Raw genomic sequence first — 12367 nt, 5'->3', positions numbered from 1 at the left:
CACTGGTAGGGTGACACTTCCTACGACAGGGATTTGCTCTCCTGAGTAGCCTCGCAGCTCTACCTTCGATTTCTCTAGTCGATAATTATGCAACTTGTTGTGATCTAGTGATTCTGGTACTACGCTCACGGATGCACCAGTGTTGATTTCTGTGGGTTTCCTGGTTCCTGCGACATCTTCTTGGATGATGATACATCATGAATCACTGTTAGATGCCTTCGTGCTCCTGATGATGTGAATCTCCAGAAACTCCTCGTCCTGCTGCTTCTCTTCAATGGTATGTAGTGTCTGGCGATTTCTACTTCTAATATTGCCAGTCGGTTTACTCTTCTGTCGGCATGCCTTTGCAAGATGCCAGTTTTCTTGCAGTAGAAACACTCTGCCTTCACATGTGGCCAGCTTTGAGTGATGTGTTGTCCCAGGCACCGATAGCGCGACTTCAATGCACTGTTACCTTGGCCAGTTGCTGAGGCCTTGGGGCCCAACTGCCTTGTACTTTTAGCCTGCAGCCGATTTACCTTGGTTGTCTGACGACTGAAAATGACGCAGAACTCTCGGGAGTATCGGTCGGCCGTATCCATCGACACAGCTGTCTGACAAGCTAAGTCAAAAGTAAAGTTAGGGGTTGTCAACAATTTACTTTTGATACATTCATTTTTCAACCCACAAACAAAGCGGTCACGCAAAGCTCGGTCCTAAAAGTTTCCAAAATGACAGTGAATGGATAGCTTTTTTAAAGCTACAATGTACTCACTGATACCCTCGTCATTTAATTGATCATGTGTTCCAAAACTTTCAGCATTTCCAGGGCCTCAGGACTGTAGTGCTGTTCTAACTTGGTTAGGATTTCCTTCAGTGGCGTGTCCTTCGGCTTGGTGGGAACAAGCACATTTTTCAGGGTTTCATACACCTCGGGGCCTGCTTCAGTCAAAAAAATAGCCCATTTAATTTCTAAAACCGCCCGGTTACGGTTTACATCATCGGGGACTTGAACAGTACAATTCGCAGTGAAAAACATTTCTAGCCGCTCCACATACGCTCTGAAAGTCTCTCGTTCACGATGAAACTCACCCAAGCACCCTATTAATCCCATAGGCACAGCCATCTGGACTTTGGCAACGTCAACAGTTCAGCCACGTGTGCTCGGAATTTACCTTGGATTTTTACGTTTTTCTGCAAAACGAAGAACCTCTAACAGTCCCTCTGTTGGTTGGCAGGGTTATCCTCCAGCAAAAATTTCAGCTATGGAATCCACAATCGCATCCTCATCGCCAATCCTGTGATATCTTGAGACACAGCATATATATATACACAACAGCACAACATGGCTTCCGGTAAGAACTGTACTGCACATGGCTTTATTATTATATACATCAGTAGTCCAGGTGGCTCTATTACAACTGCCACTTTTAAGTTGCTGCAGGCTTTTAAATCCTAATCCTGATTGAATGGATACTGGCTCTCTCTACTGGCTGATGGATGCTCAGATGAAATGAGTTTCGGTGGTCTCAACCAGCTTTTAGTGAGTTTAGGCCCACGACACAAAAGTGGAGCTAATTGACTACGGAATGACCATTCTGGGAAATCGCTGAAGAGCACAAGAAGTAATCATGTTAACCAGTACCTACAGTTTCCACATTTTTCTAACCATTTGTGCATCTGTTTCTCACACTGACACAGATGAGTTTGATAATATTATTGAGAGTGACATGAATGATTTCGGCAATCATCTGTGTGCATTGCTGTTACCTCTCTCTCCTCCTTTAAAACGCTCCTTAAAACCCACCTCTGACCAAGCTGCCCTAGTATCTCCTTATGTGGCTCAGTGTTAAATATTGTTTGATAACACTCCTGTGAAGCGCCTTGGGATATTTTACTACATTAAAGATAAATAAATGTAACTTTATAAATGTATGCTGTTGTTGTTGTTGAGGTGAGCAGGGTATTAGAAATGAAATCTTTGAAAGAAGGAAAGTAATCCAGGGAGCATAGGAAAAATTGCTGTATTTTCACAGGAAGGCTGAATTAAATGGAATTATATGAACTGGTCTCCCCCAGAAAGCAACACAATAATTGGTGCATAATATTGCTTCATTTTGTAATTAGCCTCGGTTTGAACAGTCTGCAAACTGATATTCTACACTAGCTTGTGAGCAATCAGGCTAATTACTTCTGCTGCTGCCTGACCTGCTGAGTATTTCCAGCATTTTCTCCTTTTATTTCAGATTTCCAACATCCACAGTATTTTGCTTTTGTAATTACATTTGTTATTCACAACATCCACAGAGAGTATTCGGTTTCTAGCTCATTCTTGGGACCAATTCTTGGAAATTGGTTATCTTGAATGCTTCAGAATTTGATTGCCCATCCCTAGTGATGGAACAGATTCAGAACAGATCTAGCAGCTCAAAACTGGGCATCCATGAGGCGCTGTGGAGCATCAGCAGCAGCAGAACTGTATTCCACCACAATCTGTAACCTCATGGCCCGGCATATCCTTCACTCTATTATTACTATCAAGCCAGGGAACCAACCCTGGTTCAGTAAGGAGTGTAGAAGAGCATGCCAGGCGCAGCACCAGGCGTACCTAAAAATGAGGTGCCAACCTGGGGAAGCTGCAACGCATGCATGCTAAAAAGTGAAGCAGCATGCTATAGACAGAGCTAAGCGATCCCACAATCAACGGATCAAATCAAAGCTCTGCAGTCCTGCCACTTCCAGTCGTGAATGGTGGTGGACCATTAAACAACCAACAGGAGGAGGAGGCTCCATGAATATCCCCATCCTCAATGATGGTGGAGCCCAGCACATGGGTGCAAAAGACAAGCTGAAGTGTTTGCAACCATCTTCAGCCAGAAGTGCTGACTGGATGATCCATATCGGCCTCCTCCTGAGGTGCCCACCACCACAGAAGCCAGTCTTCAACCAATTCCATTCACTCCATGTGATATCAAGAAACGGCTGAGCGCACTGAATACAGTAAAGGCTGTGGGCCCCGTTAACATCCCGGCTGTCGTGCTGAAGACTTGTGCTCCAGAACAAGCTGCGCCTCTAGCCAAGCTGTTCCAGTACAGCTATAACACTGGCATCTATCCGACAATGTGGAAAACTGCCCAGGTATGTCCTGTTCACAAAAAGCAGGGTAAATCCAATCCGGCCAATTACCGTCCCATCGGTCTGCTCTCAATCATCAGCAAAGTGATGGAAGGTGTGATCGACAGTGCTATCAAGCGGCACTTACTCACCAATAACCTGCTCACTGATGCCCAGTTTGGGTTCCGCCAGGACCACTCAGCTCCAGACCTCATTGCAGCCTTGGTCCAAACATGGACAAAAGAGCTGAATTCCAGAGGTGAGGTGAGAGTGACTGCCCGTGACATCAAGGCAGCATTTGACTGAGTATGGCATCAAGTAGCCCTAGTAAAACTGAAGTCAATGGAAATTGGAGTGGGGGGGAACTCTCCAGTGGCTGGAGTCATACCTAGCACAAAGGAAGATGTTTCTGGTGTGAAGGAATAAGCCATATAACCTATTCAGAAAAAGACACTATCTTATGAAAGAATTCTGGCTTTATTAAAACATGACAAACTGGGTTTAGAAATTTCAAAACCTAACTGTGAAATAGCTGTGAAAGCATTCTGGCTATTGATATAAGATAGTTTTTGACCCTGAATAAATAACCTTATTGAAACAGAAGGTGAAGGGCTCCGACAGGCTGAACTTTTGGGAACGAAACAATGGTTCACCCTGGATAAGGTGTTCTAATTTACACTTCGTAAAGAAGCACATAAGATAAGGAACATCTGCCCTCATAAAGATGACATGAAGTAAGGAACACCTGCCGCCACACCGTTTTTATATGGTAAACTTAGAACACCTAGAGATGAGACATGAGTCTGGCTGAGGTGGCAGCAAGAGTTGCAGATGTCGGCAGAAAAATGACTAGAGATAATTAGCTTGCATCAGCAGAAAACCTTAAAGGACCTACCACTGGAAAAAGGTATAAATATTGAACTCTCAAATGGGATAAAAGACTCGCTTTAATCGGGCAAAGCGATTCTTGGCTTCAGAGGCGGCTCTGTAGTCTTCAACTCTTTGTACCTCGGGCATTTGATATTGGTGGATATCCTGTATAAGAACTTTAAGAACTCTAATATTGTAGCGAAGTTAAGATTTAAAAGTAAGATTCTCTGATAATAAGATCGTAAGTTTTCTCTTTTTAGAACGGTTAATGTTGCGATTGGTTCACCAACTGTAAATTGCATGTCGGTTCTTTAATAAATCTATATATTTTTAGAATTGTCTCACATAAGACTTCTGTATCAAAAACTCGTGAACTCAATCTCTGTACACTCTTTGGTGGAGTGTTACAGAATTCTGGGGGTGTTTTCCAGACCCTCATAATATCCGGAACGTTACAGTCCAGCTAAACTTATTAAAAGTGCTATCTGGAGGACGGTAACATTCTCGGGTTGTTCCTTTCCTTTAGGGAGAGATAATCCGGACCTTTAGACCCAATTAAGCGTCTTTAGGATTTGGCTACCTCAAACTTTAGTTGGAGGTGAACGTCTTGAGAAATACGCCTGATCCGGGGTAGCCCTAAAGGGGCTAGGACTAGTAAAAATCCCTTCACTGGTGGTTGGAGGTCAATCTTCACAGCCCCAGGACATCGCTGCAGGAGTTCCTCAGGGCAGTGTCCTAGGCCCAACCATCTTCAGCTGCTTCATTAATGAACTTCCCTCCCTCATCAGCTATTCACAACTTCTCAGACAATGAAGCAGTCCATGCCCGCATGCAGCAAGACCTGGATGACATTCAGGCTTGGGCTGATAAGTGGCAGGTAACATTTGCATCACACAAGTGCCAGGCAATGACTATCTCCAACAAGCGAGCATCTAACCACCGCCCCCTGACATTCATCGGCATTACCATTGCCGAATCCCCCACCATCAATATCCTGGGATTCACCATTGACCAGAAACTTAACAGGACCAACCACAGAAATACTGTGGCAACAAGAGCAGGTCGGAGGCTGGGTATTCTGTGGCGAGTGTCTCACCTCCTGACTCCCCAAAGCCTTTCCATCATCTACAAGGCACAAGTCAGGAGTGTGATGGAATACTCTCCACTTGCCTGGATGAGTGCAGCTCCAACAACACTCAGGAAGCTCGACACCATCCAAGACAAAGCAGCCCGCTTGATTGGCACCCCATTCACCACCTTAAACATTCACTCCCTCCACCACCGGTGCACCGTGGCTGCAGTGTGTACCATCTACAAGATGCACTGCAGCAACTCGCCAAGGCTTCTTCGGCAGCACTTCCCAAACCCACGACCTCTAGAAAGACAAGGGCAGCAGGCATATGGGAACACCACCATCTCCAAGGTCCCCTCCAAGTCACACACCATCCTGACTTGGGAGTATATTGCCGATCCTTCATCGTCGCTGGGTCAAAATCCTAGAACTCCCTCCCTAACAGCACTGTGGGAATACCTTCACCACACGGACTGCAGCGGTTCAATAAGGCGGCTCATCACCACCTTCTCGAGGGCAATTAAGGATGGGCAATAAATGCTGGCCTTGCCAGTGATGCCCAGATCCCCATGAACGAATGAAAAAAAAAGGAATTACTTCCCAGATGTATCAATGATGCATTACTTGTGTAGCACAATGAATACTTGAGGAATCAAGCAGCATTATTATATTTTTGCTGTGAATATCTGCTTTGCTTATTTGAAGCTTCTTAGAATTGATTTTTAAATATTCTGTTTTAAGGAAACTCAATAGTTCTTCAGTTATTCATCAAAGTCCAGGTCACGAAATAACGTTTTGTATTATCAGAATCTAGAGACTCCCATCCTGACCTAGCCAACACTCGTTAGTCTCAGTACTGCATATGAAATTCTTTAAGTCCTTTATTATAAACTAAATTATCATTCATCCTTCCCATAACTAGATTCATGAATTAATTGGGGTTTTTTCTCTCACCAATTGTTGCTGCCAATTGCTGGGATATGATTCCGCTGCTGACAGATGCCCTCAGGCACCTCGCCAAGTGACCATTACTCAAATGTGAGTCTTGACAGTGATCATCAGCGAGCCACTCTGCCCTGGGGTGGGGAGCAAGCTGCTGGCTTATATGGCTGAGTTACTCACTATGCAAACCCACAGATCTGTCTGAGCCACAGTGAAGACGGTTTCCTAATGTACGGCGACCTCACTTTTGATCGCCCCTCCCCCGTCTCACATAGGTGACCAATTCTGAAATGCCCCAAGTCTTTACTTACTGATTACAAGCTCTGAATCACTTTCTGTGCAAACTTCCCCAATAGTTTTTGGATGAACACCAATTACAGAGACAGGATGCCATTCTGTTACTAAGGAAACGACTGGCAGCAGGAATGACGATTATACGAGTGCCCCTCTCTTATGCGAGTGTCACGGTCGATCATCAAAGACCCTACCCACCCCAGCCACAGTCTGTTCGCCCTCCTGCCATCTGGGAGACGCTACAGGTGCATTCGCACCCGTACGACCAGATTTAGGAACAGCTTCTTTCCCAGGGCTGTCATCCTGCTGAACTCCACAAATAAACTCTAAAGCCTGCACATCTGCCAATGCACTTTATTATGGTTATGTTTATGTTAATGTATTACAAGCCAAATGTATGTTGAATGTTTAAATGTCTTAATCTAAATGTACACTCTCGGGAGCCGCAAGCCTACATTTCGTTGTACTGCACTTGTGCACTAACAATGACAATAAAGTTGATTATTATTATTATTATTATTATCTGGGTCAAGTAATCAAAAAGGGATTAAACTTTATTGCTGGAAATTATGCTGTGTACGTGCTTCACATTTTTTGTTAAAGTCATCAATAATCATACAAGAGGCAAGGCTATTACAACAGACTGATATTTTGGATGAAGAGCAATCTATAATTTAGTAGGACAGTGATTCAATATTCACAGTAGTTTGTGACAGCCCAATTGAATTTCAATATCGCGGCAATTGTTAATTCAATGTTCTCAGAGCTGTTTTTGAATTTATCCTCCAACAACTCGCTGGCGAAGAGGATTTCAATTTTGGGTCGCTGACATCGGGTAAGTCCTAGGAGTCGTGGGGGAGGAGGGGAACCGGTCGTGGGCCGGCAGTGGTGCAGTGGAGCTGGCGTGCAGCACTCCTGCATTGCCCCGCTCCACACTTGGGAAAGCCTTGTTAAGAAAATTTACCTTGTTAGGTGTCCCTTTAAGGACCACTGGTTAGGCCGCATATAGGCCATGTTTTCCTGAGCGTAGCCGACCTGGTGCCGGCTACGTTCAGGGCAGCCCAATTTTGGTGGGGGGCTTAGATAGGTGTTCGGCCCCCTATTTAGTTATGGACTAACTCCTGTATCAGGTGGTGCCCTGAACGTCTCTTTTTCTGCCTACACCAATATGGTGGGCTGCACAACTTCGGCAAATAATGTGTGCGCTCCCACCATATTGAATGTTATGCATCTGTTTTGCGCCCGGAAAATGGGAGTGGCGCCATCCAATTTCTAGACCATTTACTTCAAAGGAGCATTAAGTTGGGTGGGGTATAAAACAGGCATCCAACTCAAATTTGCCCCACTCCCGCCAGGTGGAATAGATTAAAATCGGGGCTAGAAACTCAAAAAAGCTGAGTAAATGTACTATAGAGCAGTTCATACATGGCAAAGCACTGTAAAAAGAAAAAAGAAGGACTTACATTTATATAGCGCCTTTCACGACCACCAGACATCTCAAAGCGCTTTACAGCCAACGAAGTACTATTTGAAGTGGAGTCACTGTTGCAACTTGGGAAACGCAGCAGCCAATTTGCACACAGCAAGGTCCCACAAACAGCAATATGAAAATGACAGATAATCTGTTTTTGTTATGTTGGATTGAGGGATAAATATTGGCCAGACCACCAGGGATAACTCCGCTGCTCTTCTTCGAAATAGTGCTGTGGGATCTTTGACGTCTACCTGAGAGAGCAGATGGGGCCTCGGTTTAACATCTCATCCAAAAGACGGCACCTCCGACAGTGCAGCATTCTCCTGGAGTGTCAGCCTAGCTTTATGTGCTCAAGTCCCTGGAGTGGGACTTGAACCGTCTGACTCAGAGGCAAGGGTGCTACCAACTGAGCCACAGCTGACACTGTAAAGCTTGGTATCAACTGAAATAAAGCTTTAATTAATTAATATTATGTTCACTCTGTGTTGCATTTCCTATAATGTACCTCCAGTTGTTTCCTTATAAACCTAATGACGTATCTTAGTTCTGGAATATGTTTAAAGACCTTTTCATTGTCTTGGAGCACGTCCCAAAATAAGCAATGCAAATAAGAGATCTGTGGATCTGCTAAGAACAATCAACCTCTAATCCAGGAAGGCACTCCAATTAGACTTTGTGGCTTTAAATGGACAAACAGAGCTACGTATTTTAACAGCAGGTATATATTGTGCATTAGATAATACAATGCTTCTGTCCTTATAAAGCAGCACATTATCTGATTTCTTGAAATCAACACCATGCTAGTATTAAAGTAAATACATTTGAGGATGTTCAAGGGTAACAATTTGAAAGTTTGGATTGCTATAGAAACCCAAAACTCGTAACTATGAAAACTCATACTTCATAACTGCACAAAACCAGCCAGGTTAATCTAGAAACCCAAAACTCAGCTAACTGTAGAAACCCAAGACTTGCATAATGATAGAAACACCTCAAAAATCTTACACATTGTTGGAGATCAGTTTGAGCCCGAGATTTAATCTAGGGTTTTTGATCTTTGGGAATTTTTCAAGCTTTGCTCTTGCAGTTTAGGACATTATTACAGTCCCTCTTTTGAATGGTAGTGTTTTAACACACTGTTCATCCTGTATTTGATGGAAAACTTCAACCACAATCTGTAGAAATATTCCCATTCTCTGTCTTGTTGGACATATGCAAGGTCCAAAGTGCAAGGGAAGGCAACAGGTAAAGTGTAGCCATGTTGTTTAAAGAGATAGGGATTAAATGAAGCTCAAAAACTCACCCTGAAGCTGCAGATACTCCTTGAGGTAACTTTTCAGGTGACTGTTCCTGAGAATCATGCTCCATGGGATCGCAAATTGAAGAATTAAGCATGGAGTTCAGTGCAGCTGATCATGGCACTCCTGATGTTCTGGTCAGTGTCCTGTTTATTTAAGAACATATAAAAAAAAGGTGAGAAAAATGTCAGGCCTATCAATGTTCACCCTATCGTCAGCCTGATTGGCGCTTTAAACTGCATGGGGAAAAAATTCAGTTGGTTTGTGCCTCCCTTTAGCGCCTTAAGAGGGCGCTAATGGGGCGCAAAGCAACTAGTGCCCGGGCGCGGTGATGCCTGCGCCGCTCGTGAAATTGACCAGACATTTTGCGGTGGCGCTAAACAATACCGCCCCGCTCTCCTGCGCCCGCAGATCTTGACGTCATTCGAGCGTGCAACGCCCTTGTGGCGCCCCGGACCGGATATTGAGTGGTGCCCCCTCCTTTCCGCCTGGCGCAAACAACGACAGGTAGACTGGAACGTTTCCCGGTCGGTGTGGGGCTGGGGGGCGCTATTTAAAGGCGGCCTCTTCCTGGCTTTTTCTGTGGTAGACATTTTTGCACCACTCATTCTGACAGAGAGATTGTGAGAGAGAGAAGGAGAGACTTCTGCATAGAGTCAACGCTGTGTGAAGTAGTTTTAGCTACTGAGCATCACTTTGCAGGTACTTTTGTATTTGACCTTCATTACTTTGATTGCCAAGAGACTTTGGGGGCTGCACTGATTCCGGGCGTCGTCCTGCGCCTGCAGATTCGGAGGCCACAGAGACACAGAGAGAGAGTGGCAATCATGGCCAGACGGAGGAGGGCCAACAGGCCTCTGTACAGGAGACCTTACCCTCCCAGGGTATTTCGCCAACAATTCTCCGACATTAATTTGTCTGAGAAGCAGTGTTTGCACAAGCTGTGCTTCAGCAAGGAGGTGGTCACTGAGCTCTGCCACCTGCTGCAGCCGAATCTGCAGCCTCTACTGAGGACCAGGACATCTCTGTCGGTGGCAATGAAGATCACAGTGGCTCTGAACTTTTATGCCACCGGCTCCTTTCAAGCAGCTACTGGGGACATCACCAATATCTCCCAGTTCACGGTCCATTGCTGCATCCGTCAGGTCACAAATGTCCTCTATAAAAGGAGACGCCAGTACATCTCTTTCCCAATGACCCAGGCCAAACAGCATGAACGCGCATTGGGCTTTGCAAGGATAGCAGGGCACCATTGACTGCACGCATGTGGCATTGCGTGCACTGCATGAGAATGCAGAGAATTTCCGCAAATGCAAGGGATTCCACTCCTTAAACGTCCAGTTGGTCTGTGACCACAGACAGCTGATACTTGCTGTCAATGCCCGCTATCCTGGCAGCAGCCACGATGCACTCATCCTGCGCCAGACTGCTGTGGCAGAACTTTTCCAGGCACCACATCAGCCAAGTGGTTGGCTGCTCGGGGACAAGGGTTATCCACTCTGCACCTGACTGATGACACCGCTCCGTAACCCCAACACCCCTGCTGAGCTGCGGTACAACGAGAGCCATCTCGCCACCAGGAACATCGTTGAGCAGGCGATCGGCGTGCTCAAGCAATGGTTCCGCTGTCTGGACCACTCAGGAGGAGCCCTGCAGTACTCGCCTGAGCGAGTCTCCCTCTTCATAGTTGTTTGCTGCATTCTTCATAACCTGGCAATCCTCAGGACCCAGCCAATGCCACCAGGCCTTGGAGCACCACCGGCGGAGGGGGAGGAAGAGGAGGAGGAAGAGGAGGAGGATGATCATCAGCAGCACCAAGGTGGGAGGGAGGCCCACAATGTTGAAACTGGAAGGGCCGTCCGTCAATGGCTGATAGCAAGCCGTTTCTAGGCCCCTGCTGAGGAAATGGCTTCCGCCATTGAGAACAACATGAATGAAACCAAGCCACAACTCCTAAGCCGGCCAAGGCAGCAATGATTCCAAAGACCAAACATGTACATTTTGAGTATAAAAACTTATTTATTTTACAAACTCTGTGTGTGTCATTTCTTCATGACAAACTAATAGAAAGAAACACAAAAAAACAGTAATTAACATAACTGGTTCTCACAACCTGGAAATAATGTCCAAAACACTAAACAAAAGTTTGAACACAAACCTTGGTCTTTAATAAAAAATTGACAAACATTTTGTCACACCTCCTACTTTTTGCCCTTCGAGGGTGATCTCCTTCCCTTGCGCACTTCCCCCCTTCCCACCCTACTGCTCCTCCATAATGGGACCCCAGTGGCTGGAGCAAGGCTGGTGGAAGGCTGCTGATTGTCAGAATCTGAGACTGCAGATGCCCTTGAAGGACGGCCTCGACCAGCTCTGGGCCTGGAGGGCCCGGCTGCAGACTGCACCAACTCTGCATGGGTGGCAGCAGTCTGTCCTACAGGCGGTGGCAAGTGCAATGGGGAAGTGACAGTGGTGGCAGCAGGAATGCTGTCATCTTGAGAGAGGACAGCAACTCCCTGTGCGACCGACACACTGGCACTCCCACGGGGCAGCACATCAGCATCCAGAGCAATCTGCTGGAGCACAGATTGCTGGCCTGCTGCGGCGTGGTGAGAGCCCCGGGGAAATGTGTCCAAACCAGTGACGATGGCAACAGTCAGTGCTTGCATGGTCTCAATCTGAGTCTGCATGAGAGCAGTCAGAGATTGGATTATGGCAGCCAGTGACTGAATTGCAGCACTAAGCTTTAGCGTGGCATCCGTCTGTGCTACAGTGAAGTGCTCCACACTCCTTGCCAGTGATTCAATGTTTCGGGCACCCTTCCGACTGCACCCATGAGCTCAGTGTGCATGTCCACTGCCTGGGTGTTCATTTCAGCGATGAGCTGCTCCTCCTCTGCGTCCAGTGCAGCAGGACTCGCTGGCCTACTCTCCCTCCGGGGAGAAGGCCCCGTGCTTCCCTACTCCCATCGCGTTGCTGCAGCCCGCTGGGTCCTGGAGCTTCACCCTCATCAGACCTGTTGTGTCTGTGTGTTAATAGAGACACTGAAGACAGGAGTTGGTTTCATAGGTGTTTACTAAACAAAGTCTGGAGGGGAACTAACGGATATAACACAATATACAGGCTTATATAGCCCGAGTGGCCATTACCGGCATTACAGCACACATGGGGCTCTTAAAGGCACATACACTACAATTCCTCCCCTTTTAGCTAACCAGTACATAATATTTTAAGTAATTATTAATTACATGTTATAAGAAAAATAATATACACATTGCTGCAGTTAATTAATTATAAGTCAGTCTCTGACTTGGTCCGGATAACGCC

The sequence above is a fragment of the Somniosus microcephalus genome, chromosome 18 (assembly GCF_052327205.1).
Source record: "Somniosus microcephalus isolate GS21.2 chromosome 18, FLI_Smic_1.0, whole genome shotgun sequence".
Classification (NCBI taxonomy): domain Eukaryota; kingdom Metazoa; phylum Chordata; class Chondrichthyes; order Squaliformes; family Somniosidae; genus Somniosus; species Somniosus microcephalus.
This window is presented reverse-complemented; position numbering follows the sequence as displayed.